The 26244-nt window shown below is 37.1% G+C and overlaps 1 protein-coding gene and 1 long non-coding RNA gene across 29 annotated transcripts in view; one reads left to right on the top strand and one right to left on the bottom strand.

Annotated features, from left to right (window-relative positions):
• Positions 1-26244, top strand: part of Nlgn1 (neuroligin 1) — a 925330-nt gene that overhangs the window by 457911 nt on the left and 441175 nt on the right. The gene's annotated exons all lie outside the window — the stretch shown is intronic.
• On the bottom strand, positions 1068-26244 carry LOC108350212 (uncharacterized). Of its 6 annotated transcripts, none has more exons than XR_010063791.1 (6): positions 23032-26244; positions 20023-20117; positions 18741-18876; positions 16771-17030; positions 11350-11462; positions 1068-1266 (listed from the first exon to the last, which is right to left on the bottom strand). It is a non-coding gene; the product is annotated as an uncharacterized LOC108350212 (long non-coding RNA). The 6 variants fall into 6 exon arrangements; XR_005501473.2 differs by lacking the exon at positions 1068-1266 and having other exon boundaries at positions 11242-11462; positions 23032-23138; positions 23228-26244; XR_010063790.1 differs by lacking the exon at positions 1068-1266 and having other exon boundaries at positions 11242-11462.

Here is a 26244-nt window from a genome sequence, read left to right as displayed (position 1 = left end):
CATTTTTCTGACCACAGGCTTGGATCTATGGGACATTTCAGTTTGGTGAGCATAAAGGCACACGTGGCATTTGACAGGCACGGAGTAGGCTCAAATGACCTCTCCAGCATCTTGAAAGTGTTCACAAGAGGGGACATAGAGAAGTATGCCCTCTATAGGACAGATACAATGCTGTAGAAACTAAGACCCCATCTTTAAAAAAGTCCTTCAGTTTTCATTACCATCATACAGAAATGAAGGTGCATTTTCACAGATCTTCAACTAGAAGACTCTAGTGAAAGGAGTTGAAAGAATTTGTCAAGGAAAATTTAACATCTTCAGAAGTGTTTTAAAGTGCTGGTTTCATGGTAGGTCTTTATTTTTAAGTATATAAACAAATATAGTGTTTTGTTATTTGAATCTCATTGTATCTGATTATTATCTATCATGCATTTTTCTGTGAGTGTATTATTCTTAGTAGTAGTGTGTGTGTGTATGTGTGTATATGTGCGTGCGCGTCTCTCTCTTTCTCTGTGTGTGTGTGTCTGTGTGTGTCTGTGTATCTGTCTGTCTGTCTGTCTCTCTCTCTCTGTGTAGTGTCTGTGTGTGTAGTGTCTGTCTGTGTGTCTGTGGGTGTCTGTGTTTCTCTCTCACTCTGTGTGTGTGTGTGTGTGTGTGTGTGTGTGTGTGTGTGTGTGTGTGTAGTGTCTGTAAAGGAAAACTTGCTGGAATTGTTTCTCAGTGTGGTCTCCAGGATGAAACTCAAGGGCCAGGCCTTGTAACATTTGTCTTCACCAGTGGGGCCATCTTGCTGAGCCTCCTTTATCTTTTGAAATTTTAGGATTTAACCTAGGACCATAGACATACAAAGAACAGAGATATACAAACCCCTATTCCATCCCAACTCCCAGCACTTCTTTTATGAAAATAGTGAACAAGTGAAAATCTGTTTCCTTCGCATTTCATGATGGAAAAAACCCTTAAATATGTGCCTTTTATCGTATCCCAGTGGGGCAATAGCTAAATGCATTCCTCATATTAGCTATATTTAAAATGCACAACATAAGTCAAGTGGGTTCTGAGGATTTTTCTGTTTACTCTATTTGTCTAACACACAAGTCTTTGCATTATTGAAAAATAATTGATGTTTACACCCTGTTCTAGAAAGCTCACAGAGTTCCTGGCCCAGTTAGCTGGATGCTGGTCTGTGTCTAGCACGCTCTTCGTTCACATGGTGCTCCTCATGCTCTTCTGTGTTCATGAGAAGACGATCTTGGAGGATTAGTTCTAAGAGACGGAAAATTAAAATTACCACGCCATGCATTTTTATCGTTCATATCTTGCCCTAGAATTCTTAGGCTTCTCAAGTGAATGCTCCCATGTTTTAGAATAGCAAGGGGTCTAATCTTGAAGGTGATTTCTGGTATTTAAAATTGTCTTAATGTAGAGCCAGACAGAACTTGTCTGGAGTCACAGAACGGATGGAATAAACAGGATCGATTGGAAAGGTTATAGATACCTTAGTTTGCTGATTGCGGCCCTCATGAGGCATATTAATTAAAAAATCTACCAAATTAATGTTATTTAAGACTGAATAAAAATGTTGCTACTATCTTGATGGTATCTCTCTTCCCACTTTGCGTTCATTGTTTGGGAATGTGGTGTTAGTGTGTGCCAGGAGTTGGGATCTAGTGGGGTTTCCTTGGGGCCTGCTAGAAATACTACTTAATTCTTAATGAATCCTAAAATAGTTGTCTGAAGAATGTGATATGATTAGACCTGTAGCCTGAGTGCCGAATTGCCCTCTGGCTTCCTGTCTAGCTGGTAGTCATTTCCTTTAGCCTGCATTCTTAAAATGCATTCTCTGTCACAAATGAGCTAGCTTCATAGATTTGAACCTTCAAAGCTACGAGTTCAGGAAGCCCCTTTGGTGTCATAGAAAAAAGACCAATACCTACATAGTGCATACTTATAGCCTAAAGCCTATGGTTCTATAGCTTCATTTGTTAGGACATATATGGTGCCATTCCTGTCTCTATCTGCCTTTCTCTCTCTTTCCTTGCCTCCCTTTCTCTTTGTGTGTGTGTGTGTGTGTGTGTGTGTGTGAGAGAGAGAGAGAGAGAGAGAGAGAGAGAGATCTATTATACTATAAGAAATGATTAATCTGTTTTTTAAAGCTGAGAAATCTCCCTCATACCATCTGTGATGCAGATTACCAGGGAAGCAGATGATATAGTTCAGTCTGAGTCTCAAGGGTAATACTCAAAAAATTTGATGCCCAGGACTCAAAAGAGGGACAACCTAGCTGGAGCTGCTCTTTTGCCTATTTATTCTACCCCAGTTTTTAAAATATCTAATACTAAGTAGCCTTATATGTGGTTCTAAACAGACAGAGACAACACCATATACATACTAATAAATGGAGCCACAAAATCAATCTGGTTTATATTGCATTATAAATGTGTTTGTTTGTAATGGCAGCGATTGAAGGAAAAAAATAAGAGGCCATGAATTTGAGAGGGAACGTGTACCATGGGAAGGATTGGAAGAAAAAGGGGGAAGGGTGGAATTATTTAATTATAATTTTTAAAAATATCTTTATGTTTCTGAAAAAAAATGTTGGAGGATGCTGTCCAGGGATCAGAAAGCAGACCTTTCACATCATTCTACCAATCACATTCAAATCTCCTTTGGAGGCAAGACAGAAACTCAGACATATTTTATCATTCATCCTGGCATCAATTAACCCAGTTACATTAGAAGGCAAAACACGCTAAAACAAATGAATATTTAGTTTGCTTTAAAAAGGAAAATTAAAGTATGCATTTAATCCTGAGTCTTTAATCATAATAGGCTTGATTTTTTTTATTTTTTTTATTAACTTGAGTATTTCTTATATACATTTCAAGTGTTATTCCCTTTCCCGGTATCCGGGCAAACATCCCCCTCCCCCCTCCCCTTCCTTATGGGTGTTCCCCTCCCAACCCTCCCCCCATTGCCGCCCTCCCCCCATAGACTAGTTCACTGGGGGTTCAGTCTTAGCAGGACCCAGGGCTTCCCCTTCCACTGGTGCTCTTACTAGGATATGCATTGCTACCTATGAGGTCAGAGTCCAGGGTCAGTCCATGTATAGTCTTTGGGTAGGGGCTTAGTCCCTGGAAGCTCTGGTTGCTTGGCATTGTTGTACTTTTGGGGTCTCGAGCCCCTTCAAGCTCTTCCAGTTCTTTCTCTGATTCCTTCAACAGGGGTCCTATTCTCAGTTCAGTGGTTTGCTGCTGGCATTCGCCTCTGTATTTGCTGTATTCTGGCTGTGTCTCTTAGGAGCGATCTACATCCGGCTCCTGTCGGTCTGCACTTCTTTGCTTCATCCATCTTGTCTAATTGGGTGGCTATATATGTATGGGCCACATGTGGGGCAGACTCTGAATGGGTGTTCCTTCAGTCTCTGTTTTAATCTTTGCCTCTCTCTTCCCTGCCAAGGGTATTCTTGTTCCCCTTTTAAAGAAGGAGTGAAGCATTCACATTTTGATCATCCGTCTTGAGTTTCATTTGCTCTAGGCATCTAGGGTAATTCAAGCATTTGGGCTAATAGCCACTTATCAATGAGTGCATACCATGTATGTCTTTCTGTGATTGGGTTAGCTCACTCAGGATGATGTTTTCCAGTTCCAACCATTTGCCGACGAATTTCATAAAGTCGTTGTTTTTGATAGCTGAGTAATATTCCATTGTGTAGATGTACCACATTTTCTGTATCCATTCCTCTGTTGAAGGGCATCTGGGTTCTTTCCAGCTTCTGGCTATTATAAATAAGGCTGCAATGAACGTGCTGGATGGTTCAGTGGTTAATAGGCTTGATTTTTATTCTTTACATGATGCACAGGTATGATAAATAATTATGAAGAATAGGAACCAAGTACATTCTGACTATCACATGGGGTAGACGTTTATTTAGACTTCTCTTAATTTTGGAATTGCATGCTATTTTACATATTGTGAGTCCTGCAACCTTTTTCATGATGTAAATAAATTTGCAGGTACTTTTAAAAGCGTAGGGGAATTTTAAGTCACTAGAATGAAAGTGTATCTCCAGATTCGGCGATCCCTTTTTTTTTTTTTTTTATTAACTTGAGTATTTCTTATATACATTTCGAGTGTTATTCCCTTTCCCGGTTTCCGGGCAAACATCCCCCTCCCCCCTCCCCTTCCTTATGGGTGTTCCCCTCCCAACCCTCCCCCCATTGCCGCCCTCCCCCCATAGACTAGTTCACTGGGGGTTCAGTCTTAGCAGGACCCAGGGCTTCCCCTTCCACTGGTGCTCTTACTAGGATATTCATTGCTACCTATGGGGTCAGAGTCCAGGGTCAGTCCATGTATAGTCTTTAGGTAGTGGCTTAGTCCCTGGAAGCTCTGGTTGCTTAGCATTGTTGTACTTTTGGGGTCTCGAGCCCCTTCAAGCTCTTCCAGTTCTTTCTCTGATTCCTTCAATAGGGGACCTATTCTCAGTTCAGTGGTTTGCTGCTGGCATTCGCCTCTGTATTTGCTGTATTCTGGCTGTGTCTCTCAGGAGCGATCTACATCCGGCTCCTGTCGGTCTGCACTTCTTTGCTTCATCCATCTTGTCTAATTGGGTGGCTGTATATGTATGGGCCACATGTGGGGCAGGCTCTGAATGGGTGTTCCTTCAGTCTCTGTTTTAATCTTTGCCTCTCCCTTCCCTGCCAAGGGTATTCTTTTTCCTCATTTAAAGAAGGAGTGAAGCATTCACATTTTGATCATCCGTCTTGAGTTTCGTTTGTTCTAGGGATCTAGGGTAATTCAAGCATTTGGGCTAATAGCCACTTATCAATGAGTGCATACAATGTATGTCTTTCTGTGATTGGGTTAGCTCACTCAGGATGATATTTTCCAGTTCCAACCATTTGCCTACGAATTTCATAAACTCATTGTTTTTGATAGCTGAGTAATATTCCATTGTGTAGATGTACCACATTTTCTGTATCCATTCCTCTGTTGAAGGGCATCTGGGTTCTTTCCATTTTCTGGCTATTATAAATAAGGCTGCGATGAACATAGTGGAGCACGTGTCTCTTTTATATGTTGAGACATCTTTTGGGTATATGCCCAAGAGAGGTATAGCTGGATCCTCAGGCAGTTCAATGTCCAATTTTCTGAGGAACCTCCAGACTGATTTCCAGAATGGTTTTACCAGTCTGCAATCCCACCAACAATGGAGGAGTGTTCCTCTTTCTCCACATCCTCGCCAGCATCTGCTGTCACCTGAGTTTTTGATCTTAGCCAATCGCACTGGTGTGAGGTGAAATCTCAGGGTTGTTTTGATTTGCATTTCCCTTATGACTAAGGATGTTGAACATTTCTTTAGGTGTTTCTCAGCCATTCGGCATTCCTCAGCTGTGAATTCTTTGTTTAGCTCTGAACCCCATTTTTTAATAGGGTTATTTGTTTCCCTGCGGTCTAACTTCTTGAGTTCTTTGTATATTTTGGATATAAGGCCTCTATCTGTTGTAGGATTGGTAAAGATCTTTTCCCAATCTGTTGGTTGCCGTTTTGTCCTAACCACAGTGTCCTTTGCCTTACAGAAGCTTTGCAGTTTTATGAGATCCCATTTGTCGATTCTTGATCTTAGAGCATAAGCCATTGGTGTTTTGTTCAGGAAATTTTTTCCAGTGCCCATGTGTTCCAGATGCTTCCCTAGTTTTTCTTCTATTAGTTTGAGTGTGTCTGGTTTGATGTGGAGGTCCTTGATCCACTTGGACTTAAGCTTTGTACAGGGTGATAAGGATGGATCGATCTGCATTCTTCTACATGTTGCCCTCCAGTTGAACCAGCACCATTTGCTGGAAATGCTATCTTTTTTCCATTGGATGGTTTTGGCTCCTTTGTCAAAAATCAAGTGACCATAGGTGTGTGGGTTCATTTCTGGGTCTTCAATTCTATTCCATTGGTCTATCTGTCTGTCTCTGTACCAATACCATGCAGTTTTTATCACTATTGCTCTGTAATACTGCTTGAGTTCAGGGATAGTGATTCCCCCTGAAGTCCTTTTATTGTTGAGGATAGCTTTAGCTATCCTGGGTTTTTTGTTATTCCAGATGAATTTGCAAATTGTTCTGTCTAACTCTTTGAAGAATTGGATTGGTATTTTGATGGCGATCCCTTTTTAAGTGATTAATGGATACTGTTGAGAGCTGTCCAAGTTATTTAGTGTCCCTCACCAGTTATAAAAATATTCATGGACTATCTTCTCATAGTACGTAGTCGCTGGTTGTTATGGTATTTATTCAAAGGGCTTATGTATTAAAGGCATGGTCCATAGCAAGCTATTCAAAGGGAGGTTGGAATATGATGGCCATGACTTTTCAATGAATTCCCTTCTAATTAAATAAGCTATTAGTGGAGGCTAAGAGGAGAAAGCGAAACACCTGTGGAGTGCCTACCCCTGTCCCTTGCTCTGTTTCTTTCTTTTGGTTATATCTTCCTGACCACTGTAAGTGGAACTCTTGTTCTATAGCTCCTTGACCACAATATTAGTGAGCAGTGAAGCTTTTGATGCATTTAAGGTTCTCACCACAAATTTCTTCTCCTCCTCCCCTTCCTCCTCCACCTCATTCTCTTTCTCCCTCCTCTTCTTCTTCTTCCTCCTCCACTTTTTTCTCTTCCTCCTCCTTCCTCTTTTTCTACTTCTCCCCTTCCTCTTCCTCCTCCTCCTCCTCCTCCTCCTCCTCCTCCTCCTCCTTCTCCTCCTCCTCCTCCTCATCCTCCTCATCCTCCTCATCCTCCTCCTCCTCCTCCTCCTCATCATCATCATTTTTCTCGTTTCGGTTTCTTGAGACAGGGTTTCTGTGTATATTCCTGGCTGCCTTGGAACACCCTCTGTAGTCTAGACTGGCCTTGAACTCAGAGACATACCTACCTCTGCCTCCCTAGTGCTGATATTTAAAGCGCCACCATGACCAGGTTTCCTTTGAGTTTCTATATAAGTTTCTATAACAATATTTTAATAACATAATGTATAGTTTGCAATAACAATGAAAGCAGCCAGTAGTGACTTAGATGGAATGTTTCTCACAGTCTCATGAGATTGAATATTTGATTTCCAGGTGGTACAACATTTTATGGAAATTCTGGAACTTTTTGGAAGTAGAGGCTCGCTGGAAGTAGTGAGATAGCAGAAGTGCTGATTGCTAGAATAAAGGTCATACCATGTCCAACTTTTGCAAAGACTTCTGCTTTCTTATCTGCTGGGATGTGAGGAAACTGCTTACCCACCTTGCCACACTGGAGTTACTTGCCCCATAGCTACCTCACCATGATGGGATGTCAGTGGCTTCAGCAACCCTTTAAGTTGTTTATCTCAGGTATGTGGTCCCAGAGATAAGAAATTTTATTAGCACAGAACTTTGGTACCAACACTGGGGTTTGTTACTGAGATCAACTTCATCAGGTGATTCACAGTCGTTTGAATTGATGTTTGGATGGAGTATGGATGAGTTCAGAGTCGGGGACTAAATGTGTTCTAGAATGTTCTAAGCAGAGTTTGATGGGCAGATGTTTGGCAGGCCAGAGTGCTGATAGGAATATAGTCAGTGAAGACAATGCCTGCGAGGTTTCAGAGGCCTTAACATTCATCCACATTATCTAGTTTTTGACCTTGAGTATATAGTCATGTCTAAAATGTTTTTAAAATTTACCAGTTGTTGTTTCGTCTTTCTCAAGGTACGAAGTTAATTGATCCCATAATGCTTGCCCGAATGACTTATTGCTGTTATACTTTCAATTTCAGCAAGTGATAGAATTACTGGGACTCTGAAAGGTGCTTAAGGCACATTTTTAAGTTGAGTTCACCGATAATTTTCAGGCATTTATTATGTTTACCAGGACTGACTTCTGTATGTTGAAGAGATACTTACACTGTAACCTATTCACACAGCCCACGTTGTATTCAGGGAGGATTTGTAATTCTCTAATTCATAGATAATAGGATTCCGACTCAGCTCCTGAGCTGTTGTATGTTAATGACATTCACGTTTTGATAACGTGGTAGTCAAGGGATGTCACAGAGCCAGTGAGGCAGAGAGAGGAAGGAAGATTGCCATTCTTGAATCTGTTCCATCAAAATGACAAAATGGATCTATACTAAACAATAGCTGAGTGGCTTGATAAACCTGCAGAATCCACTGCAGCACACAGCAGGCAAGTTATTTACGAAATGGGGCTCTTGAAAATATGACTCCATTTCTGTGTCCTTTTCAACAAAATGAATTGTCATTCTGCATTTACTCAAAGCATGTGGTTGCTTCTTTATTTTTTTAAAATATGGTGACATTATACAAGTAGGAAATATTGTTAAAGTACAGACTGGTTAACAAACGCATCACACTATTTTTAATATGGTTGAATTTTTTGGCGATTTTTCAAGGTTTTTTTTTTTTAGTGAAATAATTGTTAGAAATCAAATCATTCTGGTCTTATGTAGCATACATTGTAGCTTACATGCAAAAATCTTACTAATTACAAATTAAATGCATATAAATGTTGGTTAATATAGCAATGGGCAGGAAGTAACTTAAGAAATACACAATGAAAGTTCAAGCTTTTTGTCAGTACTAGAAGACATGATGAAGTGGTTAGACAGTACCCCTGCTGCCCAGGTCACATGAACACTGCAGCTGCAGAGTTGGGCACATAGACCCTGCAGTACTGAGCTGGATGCTCAGACCCAGTACTGGGATTCAAACAATACTGTGAGCCTCTGAAAGACAAAAATGTCTTGATTCAATTTGAAAGAATACAATATAAAATTGGTAACTCATGCACAGTGCTGTTTACATGTTCCATTAAAGAAAAGTATTATTTTGTGGAACATTTAATTGATTTTAAGGTCATGAAATTCTCATGTATTCTTAGTTTTTATAGCTATTTTATATTATTGAGAAATAATCTCACAATTTTAAACTGTTAATCACATTGTTATTTGTCAAATAGATCATGCCTTTCTTTAGCTGTGCATGCCCTCTCATTTTATCCTGTAAAACTTAGTTTCTGGATTCAGGTTACCATTTGTCAGAGTTTACATACGTTTCAAAGTCAGATTGTCCTGTATACATCACTCCCTTCAAAGACTCTATTTCTTCATGATATAAAAAGTATGCCACTAACCCTCAAGCTATTGTCTTAGTTACTAAATTTCATTGATTTATTAAAATCTTCCACTTGCTTGGGTAGAGTTATCCCAAGATACTTTATATTGCTTCTGGTTATTATGATGTGTTTTACTTCCCCTATTTCTTTCTCAGTCAATTTGTCACACATAGTCATATATGGGTACCTTATCCAGTGGTCATCACGGAGACTGCCTTGAGCAGCTGATGGAAGTGGCTACAGAAAACCACAAAGAAACATTACAAGAATTTGAGCCGTGATTGGAGGTCTCCACTGATCCTTCTCCTTGGACCTAGGAGAACCCCTCAGAAGTAGGGGCTGGAAATTTTGGGAGTCAGAGGGTTCAAGGACACTGAATCAACTAAGAAGATATCATGGGAACTCAGAAACTGAGCGGCAATCTCAGATTCTGTTTGGGTCTGCACTTCGTCCTCTGCATGCATGTGAGGATTATTGGCTCGATGTTTTGGGGGACGGCTTATGACCACGGCAGTGGCATGTTTCTGACATTTTTGCCTGTTTGGGGGACTCCTTTCTTCCTTCTGTGTTGCTTTGCCCAATCTGGATGGTCTGCTCTTTTCTGAGGAGAGATGGTAAAGGGAATGGATTTTGGAAAGTGGATATTCAGGAGAAGAGAGGTGAGGACAACTTAAAGGAGTGGAGGGAGGGGAAGTGTGGTAGAGATTGCAGTCAAGGAAAGAATAAATTTAAAAAATTTTTAAAAAATCCTGGTTTAATAATTTAACTTCAAAAATTATTATGAAATCTCTTATTTGAAGTCTATCTCATTTTGAATAATATAAGCCAAAGTAATATATTAGCAAATGAAAAGCAGTAGTGTGTGTGGGTATGTACAGATAGTCAAAACCACTATATTTGTCCTCTCTCATTTCCCTTTCTTTTGTTCTCTCTCTCTCTCTCTGCACACACACACTCACACAGAGACACACAAACCACTTTTTCTCTAAGAGATATAGAAATATAAAATAAAATGTCATTTGAATATATTATGTACACAAAATTCAGTTTTATTTTTAATTAAAATTATTAATTACTAGGAATGCTATATTTTCCCTTTTTCCCACAGAGAAAAATCAACATTTTATGAACTGCTAAATGCTAAAAAAAATGAGAAATTCAGTACCTGGGAAATTCAGGCAATATTGAAACTATTCTGGGCTGTATAGTTACATAGTCTATAAGGAAAGAAGGAAGGAAGGAAGAGACAGAGGGAGAGAAGGAAACACAGGATGATGGGAAAGCCGAAAGCTACTACTATCTAAATATCCCATTGTTTTTTATGAGTGTTTTCAGTGTTTTCTGATCTTCACAAAACCTCATGACTTTGATGAGGTCAATATTAATAAACCATTTTGCGTATCAAATTCCAGAGACACAATCATGTTTGCAAAATTGGCTGCCCAGTAATTCAGTGCAAGCCAGAGGCAAAATTTCCAGGCAAGTATAACTTCTAGGAAAAAATGAATGTGAGCTTCGAATGAATCTGTAACTTCCATGTTGACCATCTTCACTGCCAGAGACACATGAATGTACTGAGTAGCCATGACTCTGTCATGTTTAGGAGAGTAAATCTCAACCGTGATGACATCTGTAATGGTCTAATTGTGACATCACCAGGTTTGACTGTGTTCAAAAGGAGACACTACAGTTGCAGGTCTTCAAACCAGTTTTGAAACATCAGTAATTTGATTAATAGATAACAATGATTAATAGATCTTAGCTCACAAACTATCAAGGGAATTTTAAATTGCACTTTTGATTGTATGGTGTTTTTTTGTTTGTATCTGTGTATACAAAGCATGCCACATGCATGCAGTTCAGAGGACAATTTGTGAGATCTGGGGATCGAGCTTCTCATCAGGGATGGCAGCATACATCTTTAACCACAGAGCCCTCTCCTGAGCCCCAAGAAAGGCTTCTATGGTCAGGGTTTAAAACTGGGCTGTAGGGTTAAGTGGTGAATTATAATCAGGAAGCATATAAATATGCTTTTTAAAGAAAAACATATAAAATGTTAATATATGTACATAGGTTAAATAATATGGTTAGAAAAAAAACTGCAATTCCATAAAATTTTATTTGACAACTTGTTTAGACAACATATACATAAATTGTTGTTTGTTTCATATTGAAGGGGTATTACGATTTACTTGAAAACTTCCTGACCTTTTGAAATCAATTTCCGTCTTCTTTATTGTTCAGAGAGAAGCATTTTCAGAAGCCCATCAGTATCCGTATGTCATAAATTCCCAACATTCAGACAATGGATCCCAATCTCCCTGGAAGAATCAAAAGTTAGAACAGTCGTATTTCATACAACTTCATGTAAAAATGAACTATTCCTTTTTTTTCCTAAGGCGATCAAGAAAATGATAGTGTCCACATGGGAAAATGGAACTTGAATATATAATTACTTGCTAAATGGATCTAAAATCTTCATATTGATCTACTGGGTATCATAATATTCATTTCTGAAAAACAATATAATGTGTGTTATGAAAATCATCTAAAATATATTTACAAAATAGATGGTAATATCTCTTTAGGAAGTTCTGGAAACCCTCTTATGAATTTGTACAATGGGCTGAATAATTTTAAATTGTATGTTGAAGAATCAATTTTCTTCTTTTCTCCCAAACTGAACATAAATGCGATGAAGGAGAGGAAATTAAAAATACACTGTTTTCCTTCTTAATTTGTCATGGCATCGGCTCACTGTATGGTTACATGATTCTCCAAGTCAGAAGGATGTTTCTAAATTTCATCATATATATTAAACAGCAAAATCAGAGTAGCACCACTATTATTTTAAAATTTTGCTTATCTCTGTCTAAATCTAGTTACTGTAGTAATTATAGAAAATGGAGACGTTTGTCTAGGATAGTAAACATAAGCAAGTCTTTGCTTTGATGGGATAGTCTGATATTAAAGGAACATCTCTTATAAGGGTGCTAAAGGACTCTGAAAAGCCTTTTGTTTTCCAATGATACTCACTAATATTCAGTAACAGAGCAAAAGGAACACAGGGTGTGTGTAGAGTCTCTGGGTTTGAGTTTTAACAGAACATGCAAATTAGACTCTATATCCCAGTTTCTTCATTAGTGAGCTACTAATCAGCACTATGCACCACACAGTATTTTCTACCCGTTTCGGCATAAATTGTTTTGATTTGCTGTAAACTTAAAAATGTAAGAAATACAAACCAGGGAATGTGTATCTTCAGTGTACTGACCGGCATCAATGCAGGGTGAGGTGGGTGGGAAGGCAGAGAGACCACATCAAGATAAAATAGAGGCCAGTGTGTGCTCCTCACAGGAAATGTGTATTCAGTTTCAAATCCATCAAACCAGCATGGATTTTTGAAAGTTTACAATAGGAAAATTTACAGATTAAAAAAGTATTTAACATCTTAATTTTGATTTTGTGATATAGGAAGCTATCTCGTAGGTTGATGTAAGTGTCTCACTACATAATTGAGCCTAGAAAACTTTTTTTTGAGTCTCATGTGATATAGCTGGTTAGCCTTGGTATTTTACCTTACTGCAAAATTAAACTCTGTACAACCTGTTTAACCTTCTGTTTTGACCAGGAACATAGAAATCAATTAATTTTATGATTACTAATTAAAACATTTCCTCTTTACCTTTTTTAACATTCAACTCATCTAAGCCTCATAAAATACTAATCTTAAATCCTGGGCAATTTATGTATACAAATTTACATTACTTTTACTTTGACAAACGTAGTATTGGTGAAATGTTTTGTACCAACCATTCGGTGTTTACTGACTAACGTACATTTCATATTTATAAACCAGAAATAATGTATAGACAAAAGTGAATTATTTTAGTGCGAAATGTCTGCTTATTGTACTAAGTATCATAGTCATAACTAAAGTTGCTTCCTCTGCTGGATTATTCATCTGTTTGCTTTCTTTCCTCTATGCTGCATGAGATCCTTGTTAAAACCCTTTGGAGGGAATAAATGCATCATTGCTGATTTTCTGAAAATTTCATTTTTTAAAAAGAAGAGTAATACATTTTGGTACAGTTTCAGATTATTTCCATGCACTTAATTGATTTAAGAGAGGAAGGAGAGAGGGAGAGGAAGATGGAGAGGGAGAAGGCAAGGAGAAGGAGAGGGAAAGGGAAAGCTATTAAGAAAAAAGAGGCTCAGAATCAGGTATGGCAGCAGACAGGGATGATATACAGAGGATCAGGAATTTGAATGGAGGTGTGCTGCAATGACGGATGGGGAACTGGAGGTAGCCACCAGAAAGTCCCAGATACCAGGAAAGCAAGAGACTCCCAAGACCCAACAGTGATGAGATTAGCTCAAATGCCCAACAAAGGGGAGGAGAACCTGTAAAGACCATATCCAGAGGTTAGACAAGAACCCTGGTTGGGGAATGGGGCCACACACTCATCTCTAAATTTTTAACCCAGAAGGGCTTCTGTCTAAAAGAAATACAGGGACAAAGTGTGGAGTAGAGACTGTCCTGCTTGGGAATGCATCCCATATATAAGCACCAAACCCAGACACTATTGCAAATGCCAAGAAGTGGCTGCTGACATGAACCTGATATAGCTGTCTCCTGAGAGTCTCTACCAGAGCCTGACAAATACAGAGGTGGATGCTTACAGCCAACCATTGGACTGAGCACTGAAACACCAATGGAGGAGTTAGAGAAAGGACTGAAGGAGCTGAAGGGGTTTGTTACTCCTTAGGAAGAACAAAAATATCAATAAACCAGACTCCTCAGACCTCCCAGGGACTAAACCACCAACTAAAGAGTACACATGGAGGGACCCATGGCTCCAGTCGCATATGTAGCAGAGAATGGCCTTGTTGGGCATCAACAGGAGAAGAGGCCCTTGGTCCTGTGAAGGCTCGGCTCCCCAGTGTAGGGGAATGCCAGGGCAGAGAGGTAGGAGTGGATGGGTGGGAGAAGGAGCATTCTTATAGAAGCAAGGGGAGGGGGTGGGATAGGGGCATTCTTGAGGGGAAACCGGGAAAAGAAATAACATGTGAAATGTGAACTATGCAATTAAAAAGTTTATATTACTGAGGTAATGCAGTCTATCCTCCAGGGAGTGAAGTGGTCTTGGTGTTTGGATTCTTAGAGAAGGAGAATAAAAATATGATGAGCAAGCAATGGAGATTTGAGTGACAGCTCCCGTGAAAGGACTTCGTGTTACTGACCTAAATTCCTTATGTCTCTGTACTCATCTAAGTATTCTTCAAATTAATGAGCTTTTATTTTATTAAGTAGAGGTTTTCCTTGTCTCAATTTCAAGTTATATTCTGAAGAACCATATTTCATGATTTTTTGTAGTGAAATAACGTCTCTGTGGTAGAGTGCTTGTATAGAATGCTTGATAGCCTAGGTTTGACCTTCAACAAGTGAAGAAAGAAGGAAAGAAGAAAAAAAGGAAGGTAGAAAGAAAAAATCTACTTCTTCTTTTCTCTCTCTCTCTCTCTCTCGTGTGTGTGTGTGTGTGTGTGTGTGTGTGTGTGTGTGTGTGTGTGTGTGTGTTTGATGCAGTGGTTGCAACTATATGTGATAGGCATCTAAAGGCCAGAGGCTGGTGTCATTTACATTCCCCAATAATTTTCCATATGTATTAATTTATTTACTTATTTATATATGTATTTCAGAGCTAGTTTTGCTCTCTGAAACTGTAGCTTGCCAGTTCAGCAAGACTACTTGTGGGACAAGCCTCGGGGATCGCACTATCTCTACTTCCTCACACTGTGCTTCCGAGCCAACTCGGCACCTAGCTTTCTACATAGAATCTGGGGGTCCAGACTCAGGTTAAAATGCTTGCATGGACTTATAGTTTGTTTTCTGATGAAGTTTGCTGGTAGAAGAATGTAGATATTTTGGGAAACTAATAGTTGGGGGGAAAGCATTTCACTTGTTCCATTTTTCTTAATGGGTAAAAGATCTTTGTATTCAGTTGTGCAATATTCATAAGGTCCAAGTGTTTTATACATTTAGAATATTTTATTTATTCTCTGGTCATTCTGTAAATGAGTGGATACAATATATTTAGATCATAGCTACCCCAAATCTTCTCATACAGCTCCTCCTGAACCATACTCCACATCTTTTCCAATTTTGTGTGTTCTTCATAATGTGCTGATTACAGTCAGTGTTGCTTCTATGTTCATGGCTATAGGGCACCAACAGTCAGTGCACAGGTATCCTATAGGGCATGATCCATATCACTGAAGAAAACTGACTCTTCCTCCTTCAGAGGCCATCAACTCCAAATGCCATTTAGAAAGACATGGGGCTGCTTGAGTTCCTTGTCTGTGCCTCCTGTCATCAAAACTAAATCATTTGGGAGGAGGTTGATTGCAGTTTTTATACTAGTGCATACCTAGTCTTCTACATGTGTCACAGAACTCACATTAGTGAATTACTTTGCCCTCTTTATGGAAATCTTTCCTATAAAAGCTGGGTAAACAGGGAATAAATATTGTCCTTGGGTCTAAGTCAAACCAGAAGTCACTGTAGTAAATATTTATTTCCTTGAAATATCAATAATTGAATTTTGAAATCCTTCCAGCCAATGCTCACCTTATTTCCTACTTTTTATAGTGCATCTATAAATGCCATAGAAAATAAAATTAAATTGCCCATGGTGCTTTGTAATAAAAAGTTGGATAAAGGTGCATCATTTACATGTATCCTTTTATCTGATTAAATGTTTAAATGACCACTGCTTGGTATAATAAAATAGCCAATCAGTTGAATATGCTCTTGCTTTTAAAATATAGTGCAATGAATAGGTTATTTAAAGGGTATTGAAATTACATTCACAGTGACAACTGATAGATAGCTTTATTTTGAGTTCTCTCTCCTGCTCGCTCGCTCTCTCTCCCCTTCCCTCCCTCCTGCCTCTTCTCCTCTTCTCTCTCTCTCTCTCTCTCTCTCTCTCTCTCTCTCTTTCTCTTTCTCTCCCTCTCCCTCTACTATCTCTCCCTACCATTCACTCCCTCCTCTCCTCCCTCCATCCCTTAAATGGGATCTATCAACTCTAATAATGTGTGTGTGTTTGTGTGTGTGTGTTTGTGTGTGTGTGTGTGAGCTAGTCATCTATTACTTACATGTCCCAGATAATTTTTCTTACATTTTAAAGATGATAGGTTCTTAAACATATTATTTCTCAAATGCAAATTTAAAAAGGAGAAAAATAAGCATTTTAATACAGTTCACAAATCTCCAAATAAATGTTTACAATGACTGCTACATTACAATTTTTGCTTTAAAGATGTAGCTTATTGGACTGAGAAGCTTAGAAAAGTTTCCTTACTCCACTATCCTGTTTTCCTTAAAGGTTCTGCTCTCATCCATACACAGAAATATATACCGTGAAATTTATTAGATGACGAAATGTAGCTGCTTTCAATGTATTATAGCATATCAATGACTCTTTAAATTATAGAGTTGGCTTTATGAGCCTCTTATAAAAAGATAATAATAAATTTAACTTTGGCAATCATTACCCTTAAGCCTAAGTCCAGTTTTCTTACACTAATGAGAAGAAAGCAGAAAATCTTATATTCTATACTAATTACCTTTTAATTGAATAAAATCCATTGATAATTTGAAGGAAAGTAAGTGAATACAAGAGCAAATCAATGAATGGAAGTCTTTCAAAAGAAAAATATTAAGGCTTGCTCTTGGCAGAATCTTCCATGTTTTGGATCTGGAGAAATTGTTCAATGGTGGTGAGCATGTGCAGAGCTTCCAGCTGATACAAGTTCAGTTTCAGCTCCTGCATGGGCCGCTCCCAATGCTCTCTCTAGTCTTTGCAGGCGCTGCATGTACATGTTGACTGTGACATACATGCAGGTAAAACAATCATAAAATATATAAATCAATATGGCTTTTAAAATTCCCCTAAACTCTGAAAAGATCTAAGAACCGTTTGCCTACAGATTAGTTGTGTCACTGATGGGCATTTCCTCCTGGACATCTTTTGGTAATGACCATAAGTGATTTCCAAAGATGTATGACCAGAGTTCAAATTACACATTTCCCCAATTACTAACTGTGAATGTTACTTAACCTCTATTTCTTTTTCTGTTAAATTGTTTTAATTACTGTAGCTAATATAGTATGATAATTTAATTAACTGGCAAGGGTAAAGATCCGAAAAGAGGGTTTGGCACACACAAAGCATGAAATCAATATGAACTATTAATAACTCAAAGGCCTGTCGTGAATCCATGAAAAAGGGTTTGAAATCTCTTAAGGACAATGTGCCTCCTGAGAAGTCAAGGAAGAGGAAATTCCATAGAGGACATGAGTTGGACTTGTTTCAGTTCAAATCTAAACCATGTATATTGTATAATCTACCCGCTTGCAGTAGATCTTCATGTTAGTGTTAACATTCAGAATGTTTCATGCCATTTGTTTCATAAGGTATTAACAATATAGACTAGCTTACTTTTCCTTTCCACTATAAATGCCATAATTCATTGTGAATGTCAAAAACTGTACTGTATTCTAGCATTTTGAAATATATCAACCTAGTGCCCTTGCCGTCAACATTCTAAAAGAAGAAAGAGAGCATTTGAAATATATCTTCATCCTTTTTAGTGTTGGTCTGGGTTACTGAAGTGAGAACAACCGTATGCCAAATTGAGCTCTTTGTTGATTTTTTTCAACTATTTTTTATTTAATCTTTGTGTGGACTGATTTACTTTCTATTGGACTTTAATGAGATGTGAACTCTTTTATTTTTCACTGTTATAAAATTAAATGGGATCTATCAACACTAAGAATTAACTTTAATTACCTGTAACATATTCCATTTTTTAAACAAAACTTACAAAGGATAGCAGAGCAATTTTCTAGGCATTACACATGTTCCATGAGAACAATGAGGAATGCATTGAAGACATCATAGCCTTTCTAAAGTGTATTACACACGGAGAATATATTAATGGTAGTATATGCTATTCATAATCAATTTTTCTTGGTCTAAATAAACTAATTTTAAAAATACCTAAACCCAACCTAAGCTTGAAACCAAAACATTTTTTAAAAATTTATGTGTACGTGTGTCTGCTTCTTTGTATGTGTAGCATATCCCTGCAATTGCCTACTAAGTCAAGAGGAGTGTGACAGATTCCCCAGAACCAGACTTAGGGATGGCTGTGAATTACCAGAGTAGGTGCTGGAAACTGAACGAAGATCCCAAGTCTCCAGAATGCAAAGCTTTTTAAATACTCACATGAGGCTACAGTTGAAAAAATTATATACCCAACTTCATGAGATTGCTATAGTTAAAACTGAATATACTAGAAATATGACAAAAGCTACCTTTAGGCTGAGTATGTAAGGTATATATGAAATCCAACTTGGGTAAGATGTTCCGTTATGCAGATTCAAGTACATTGTGGAGGTCTCAAAAATTACATTTTGAAATGTTTGTCACAATTGTTTATTTACTATGGTGTTATACAGTATTTATTATTAGTTGCTATAAATATTACAGTATTTATTATCTACATGCATTGAGGTATTTTAGAATACATACGCTGTGGTATCTTTCTCACGCTGACCTCCAATCTTCCCATCTTCTCTGGTCTCTGTTTTGTCCTAAATAGTCTTCTATCTGCTTTCATGTCAAGTAATAGAGGGCAGATGATAGATTAAGTGATTGACAGATAGACCTGCAAGCAGAAAGACAGATATCATATACATGCAAAGATATTGAATTAAATCCAGGCTTCATTGACAAAAGCAGAAGATTTTTGACTTTTTCATATTTCTCTCTCTTGTTCCTTTCACCCTTCCCATTCAACCCTATCAGCCATCTACTTTCATGAAAAGTCTATAATAAATATATGTTTATAAACATGAATTTATGAGAACAACCATGTGATATTTGTCTTTTGAATTTTCCTTATTTTGCTTCTTAGGTTGACTTTCTTGTTTCCATCAATTTTTCTATGAATGGCATTCTTTCTTTATTTCATGTTCCTTATTGTGGAATATAAAACCCTGCTGTGTATATGTATCCCAAATAACATTTACACAGTCATTTGATGATGGGAATTTAAGTTCCATTTCCTTGAATTTCCTGGCTATTATGAGTACTTGTGCCACAAATATAGATGATTAAGTGTCTTAGTGACATACTGATAAAGACTTTTCTAGACATAGACCAAGGAGCATATCAGAGATATAAGGTAGTTCTGCTTTCATTATTTGGGGATCCTCTGAACAGATTACTTTAGTGAACTCACCACTATACATGCCCATCAGCAATGTAAAAATATCTTTTTTCCCACCACCCCTGTGTGTTACATTGCTAATTTTCTTGATGATAACCATTATTAGTAGGATGAGATAGAATGAAACTTTAGTTTACATTTGCTGATACCTCAGGTTGTTAAACATCTTCATGTATTTCCAATATGTGAATCTCAACCTATGTTGTATTAAATGTAAGTTAGCAAGCGTATAATGAATAAGGATATATTCCGAAGAAGAAAGAGTAGCTTTAGGTTTAAGCTGGTTGTCATTATTTTATCTGGATTACTCTTCGGCACTGCATGATGCCTGGTAGGTTTCACTTGGTTTTGACTCGTGTTCATCAGGCACTTGTGTGGCTCAACTAAACATCAAGATATCAAAGAACACATGATTTGATGAAATCAGTTCTGAGTCAACATTCTGAGAAACTAATCCTCTGCAAGTGACAACCAATCTAAAGATTACAAAATAGGCAAAGCATGAGCTGCAGTGTCTGAATGTTCCTAGGCAACTAGAAAATCTGAGAGTTTGCTCAATTCATGTCCCAAAATTCAACTTACCTTTTTTGTGTTTGCTCATGGCAACTTGTGCAGTCTACTAGAGTGCCATCCCCATCACTCTCTTATTTCCTAGAGTCCTTCTTATTCTGTAAAATCTGTGGTATGCAAAATGCTATTTTTAGAATGAATAAGTCTCTTTAATTTAGGTTGCTATCCTATTGTCCTAAAATACTGTTTAAGCCAGTGGTAACTACCGCTTGAGTCAATGGTAAATACTGACTGAGCCAATGGTAATTACTTTTCCCTGTCCAAAGACAAAGAGACAGTGGTGAGAACTTTAGAAGAAAATTGTAATGCAATAAAAGACCAGTTTGGAAGCTTTCTATCCTGATCTAGCCTTAACTAGAACTTTGGCACTTCATTTAAACTGTCAAGGACTCGCTCTTAACATATAAAACCATGACCTCATGCTCTTCCACTACGTCGTGATTCTCCAATACTGTGTTTGTAAAAAAACCAAAGATTTAATCAGTTCATTCAGAGGTATGATTCATTAATTTTCACGAAATGTGTTTGAATTTAAATGTATTAGTGATAGCCACTAGCATATAATATATTTGTCTGAAAAAGCATTTTCTCTTAATATAATAGCTCTAATTATTTGCACATATATATGGTTTATGAACCTTTGATAGAAATATTAACTATTACCGAAAATGAAGTTTCCATAGTCCTGAAGTATTCTCACCTCCCATGAGTAGCCACGGTAAATAATTTTATGGATAGTCTTCCATGCAGCAAATCTTGCATTAATGCTTAATAAGGTTGATTTTTATGGAACTGCATTTTATGCATACATGTCTACATATTTGTTGAGAATTAAGACATCTCTCTTTACTAATGATTTATTTATTATGTCATGAGACAAACCTACAGGGTAACTATGAGAGACCTCTGACGTAGAAGATCTACCCATTTATAAGATTATACGTGATGTCCCTTCTGGGCTATAATTAGATCTTCTTTACCATGTAATTAGGAACATGCTAATACAAAACTTCTAGGAATTTCTCTGTATACTTTGTAAATAGAGATATATGACAAAGTTAATGTTTAATTATAATTAACTGTAGGGCAATATCCTGGATGAACATGGATGTAGTAAAATACTTGAAAGTCAAATATAAACATGTATAGAAAGATCATTTACCACGATCAAATTGGCTTTATCTCAGGGATGCATATAAATGGACTGAAGTACAAAATTCCCATCAATACAATAAATACAGAAAACCATTTACAAAATTCAAATGTAAGAAAGTCATTAGTTGTGGGGTTGGAGAGATATCCCATTGACCAAGGGCAATGGTTGCTCTTCTAGCAAACTTGGTTTATAGAATATATGCTTTCTGTTGGTGGGAGCCAAATCCTTCTTCTAGCTTCCATAGGCACCAGGTCAACAGAAACACATTCAGGCAAAATACTCATTCATGTCAATAAAGTAATATACAGAAAATGAATAAATAAAAATATAGAAAATCATATGGATGGACTGAAATACAAAATTCACATCAGTAAAATAAATGTAGAAAAATCTTTGAAAATTTTAACAATTTTGTCATGACAAATTCATAATAAAATTAAATATGGTCTTCATGAAAAAAATCCCTATAGAATATAGAACTGGACGGAATAAACTTCAATAGGATTAATGCTACATATGACAAACACATAGCCAACATTATCCTAATTAGAAAACATTTACCAATCACATTAAAATCAAGAATGAGGTAGGGCTATTAACTACCCCACCTTCTTTCAATATAGTGATTGACAGAAGCCTATAGCAATTCAACTTTACAATATAGTTAAATATCTAAGGGCTCAATGGCACTGCCCATGTAGTTATTATGCTTTTCCTAGCTATTTTAAAAATTCATTATTGGGATAAATTTTAAAATCTTCAGTCAAGTTCAATATCATGTAAACCATGCCAGTAATACATAATTGTGTAGTAGTGTTACTGATGATAACTTTAACAATATTAATTCATCATCCTAAAGAACAATGAATGCCTCCTGAGTTTTCACATCTCATACCTGTTTCAGTGCATACATGGAGTCTACCCAGGACTGTACGAATCTACCTCAAAACACAACCTAGGGAACAACTAAGATATTGAATGTCTTATAAATGTTATTGTTTTTCTCTCTAGTGTTCACTTTGTAAAGTCCAAAGTAAAGAGTGTTCAGTGGACAATATTATCCACTTCACCTGAACATGCAGGTACCTTGAAGATGCCTGGCAGACATCTGAGATAAGAATTCAAGTTGTGTTTAGTGACCTCACTGGTGGCTTCAATGAGGGAGGAGCAAACTTCTGTCACCTTACTGGCAAAATGCCTGAAGAGTCTCACTATTAATAAATGTCAGTGTTTGGTAAAAATCATTAACACCACCCAATGAAATGTAAAAGAACTGCTGTTCCATTTCTTACATTTTTCAGATTCTTACTAAAAAGAGTTTTCAACTTATTAACATGCAATTTTTATAATTTTTTTCTATTAACATATTATCATAATAGATAAGATAGTTTATGACCTAAACTTATACAATTTGAAAAACAGCCCTCTCTGATAAAATTATGAATATAAATTTTGAATAGAAGTGGTTATATTTAAAATAAAACATGAGCTGCCAACCAAGGGCTTAGCAGAATGAAAATATACCCACTTCAAAGTACTGTTACCTTCACAACAACAGTGCATTTCATGGCTCCTTGCAGGAAACATCCTAATAACTGAATAGTCCAGGATTCTACATTGTCTTGGCATACAAATTATTAAATCTCATAAATTCACTTACTAAAAATAAGTCTACAGTTTTTGTCAAGCTAAGAAGTTTCCAAAGTACCTTCCCAAAATCTGATAAAAACAGGCCTTGTTTTCTTTCCATTTCTGTATTCCAACAGTGCTGACTTATTTTATTTACAAGTATGAAACTTTCACATTTTTGAAGTTATCAACAGTAAGATAGACTAAAGGATGTTCTTAAATAGGGATGATATTACCTTACTTTGAAGTCAGCTATGCATTTCTTTAATGGTGCTAATAGAACATAAAGATGCTTTCTTGTAGTTTTGTTTGTGATCTTGAAGTCTACCTTCAGGATTTGCTACTACCAGGGGGCATTGGTCACAGATTAAGAAGAAGGGCACTAAATAAGTACCCATTGCTATTCTTGTCTCCTACACTGATACCACATACCCAATGCTTTTGCCTCTTCCCATTACACGACTCAGACTTCTCAATCTGGGAGGAAGTGTGCAGAATGATGGTATCTACAGAAAGGTGATACTCTTTTAAGATGACAGGAGGTACACTGGGAATAAAATATAGAGAAATCTCTCCCTCATGTACTGGCAATGTTTCTATTATTGGTATATCTGAAGATTTAAAAAGGAAATCAGGTTTGCTTCTTTGAGACTGTAATTTAATTCCAATATATCTTCCTTCCCTTTCCTCCCTCTAAACTGTCCTATAATCCTGTGATATTCTCCTTCAAATTCATGTATCTTTTTTCATTAATTGTTCATGCATATATGTAGTTGTACATACATATATATAGTTCTAAATATAATCTGATTCTATATAATGTGATTTGTATGTGTGTTTTCAGCATGGACAGTTTGATCCTAGACAACCAGTTGTTATGCTCCTCCTGGGAAGGACCACCACTCCTGCTCTCAGCTCTACTCATTTGTCTGCATTGCCTATAGTTCTCTGTGTAGGGTAGAGGCTTCCTGATATTTCCCATTTCCATTTGACACGTTTATTGGTGTCATCTTTGCTCAGCACACATCTGGTTGTTCATGTTGGTGAGATTTTAAGGGTGTAGCTTCTGATGTTACTAGGAGATACAATCACAACCACTAACTTACGAAATGAGAATAATTCCTAATATCCATCTATACCCACAGAGAGATGTAGTTTTCACCCCTCTTCAAGACCAAGTTTAGGTATGTATGAAGTTTTAAATTTTTAAAGTTCTTTTCATTTAACCATTCATTTTTATGTTTCTGGTAATTAAGGAACACGCCTCCCACTTGCTGGGAAAATTCTTTTTCATGCGGCTTCAACCCAGTTTGTTCCAATGTTTAGTACATCTGAAAAGTCAGGCGTTGTATGGTCTTGTATTCATGCAGTGTTGATCACTGTGTGGAATTGTGTATTTGAGTTCTTTTTCCTCTTCCAAATTCAGTACCCTTTTCTGAGCTATGGTATGCACCAATGTCAAGCATTAGGTACAATATAAAAATAAATATAGCTACTAAAGTTTCCAAAATGTCAGCAATATTGTGAAAATACCTTATCTGTACTAAGGAGTGATGAGTGGTGAACTTCATACAAGGTTTGAATAAATGAGTCCAGAATTTCTTGTTTATGATTACAGGGGTAGCTTTTTTATAAACTGATTCAGACTTTTAATCCAAACATGTACCTTTCAACAAGCTAATATAAACATGAGAATTTTCATTCTTCTATGTGTCATGTTTTCTTAAGATTTTGCTTGTGCTTCTCAGAACGCTAAAATTTAAAGCAGAAATAGTAAAATCAGTCATGACAGGAAGTTGAGGTCATCATTTTCGAAGGTATTACTGTTGATGAGTTTGTCATTTGGTTAATTTGTAAGGGGTCATATTTTAAGGCAGGGACTGCCTCTGTTTCTCGGGCTGACCCGGATATTGGGATCCTCCTACAATGACTGCTACAAGTGGGAAGAATAGATGTCCACCATTTTTTGAGATTTAAATAAAATTACTGAGCTAATATTTTACTGTGTGTGTGTGTGTGTGTGTGTGTGTGTGTGTGTGTGTGTGTGTGTGTTATACAGGATCTTAAGTAGTGCAAGTTGGCCTCAAACTCACTGTGTACCCAGGGATGATCTTGAACTCTTGTTTCTCTTGTCTTTACCTCCTGTGTCTTGACATTTCAAGGCTGTAACACCACAAAAATATAAAATGTACCTATTTTTATGGTCATCTCTCTTATATTCCCTCCTTTCGTCTCCCCTCTCCTCTCCTTTTCTCTTTTCCTTTCCTTTCCTTTTCCTCTTTCATACCGCCTTTCTTTTACTATTGTTTTCTAAAACAAAAGCATAAGAAACATAACATAGCCTCCAGAAGGCTACTCATTAGGAGACAGGTGGGGTGGGGGGTGTTCTTCTTTAGGCCAGAGTCAGTGTCAGGTCAGTTGGCAAATCCACATGAACTGTTGATCATGTGTCCTAATTTCTTCCAATACCTACAAGATGTGGGTCAGGGAATACCCTCAGTAGGAAGAGGGCTACCATGGCAATGACCCTTGTGACCCAGATCTTCCTTTATGAATCAGGAACAGGAAGTGACATACAAAGCACCCGAGAGCAGGGTGTGGAAGGCTCAGACTCTGACTGCCCTTAGGAGTGAGAGGAAGCTCATTATCTGTCTTATATGCAATTAATATAGTCCCCGTAGTGATGCTATCATTGCATCTTTAGAGCATCTAGAAAACCTAAAAATAAAACACACACTCATTTAAGAAATCTATAAACATCAACAAAATTTATAAACATGAAAGTGTAGCTTGCTTATTTTTATAAAATTTTACTATAGAACTTTATGTTCATTTTTAAAATAATGTGTACTGATGGAAAAAATCTTGTCTATAATTCAAATACCTATTTTCCTTTCAAAGTACTTCAATGTAATTTTATAAAATTATAGCTACTTAGGAACTCATTTTAATTAAAGTAATCATGATATGTGCTACCTAAATTAAATGCCTTATAACCACGATTCTCTCTGAGTAAAAAAGTAAACTGCCAGAATATCAGCTATAAGCTTTAATTCTTTTAGGCTTTTACAGGGAAAGCAATTTCATTCTAGACCACTATGAAAGTGATAAAGAAGTGTAAATTCTATATGAATCTACTCTCAGCTTTCTCTGGCTGTAGCATCTAACACCTTTCTCACTACAACCAAAGTATCACTTAAAATATTTCATAAGTACTTTGACAATCTCATATACAAATATATACATATGTTCATACATACATACATACATAGATACATACACACACATACACACACACACACATACATACAGTATATTTTAACACTATTTATCTTCCCATTGCTCCTTCTAAGCACTCTGAGATCCACATTAACCACACACACACAGACACATACACAAACACATACACACCAAATTTTTTAGTAACCCATCAACTCTATTTTGTGCTG

The sequence above is a fragment of the Rattus norvegicus genome, chromosome 2 (genome assembly GCF_036323735.1).
Source record: "Rattus norvegicus strain BN/NHsdMcwi chromosome 2, GRCr8, whole genome shotgun sequence".
In the NCBI taxonomy this organism is placed as follows: Eukaryota; Metazoa; Chordata; class Mammalia; order Rodentia; family Muridae; genus Rattus; species Rattus norvegicus.
Note: the sequence above shows the minus strand (reverse complement) of the source record. Positions and strands in the feature narration are given on the sequence as shown.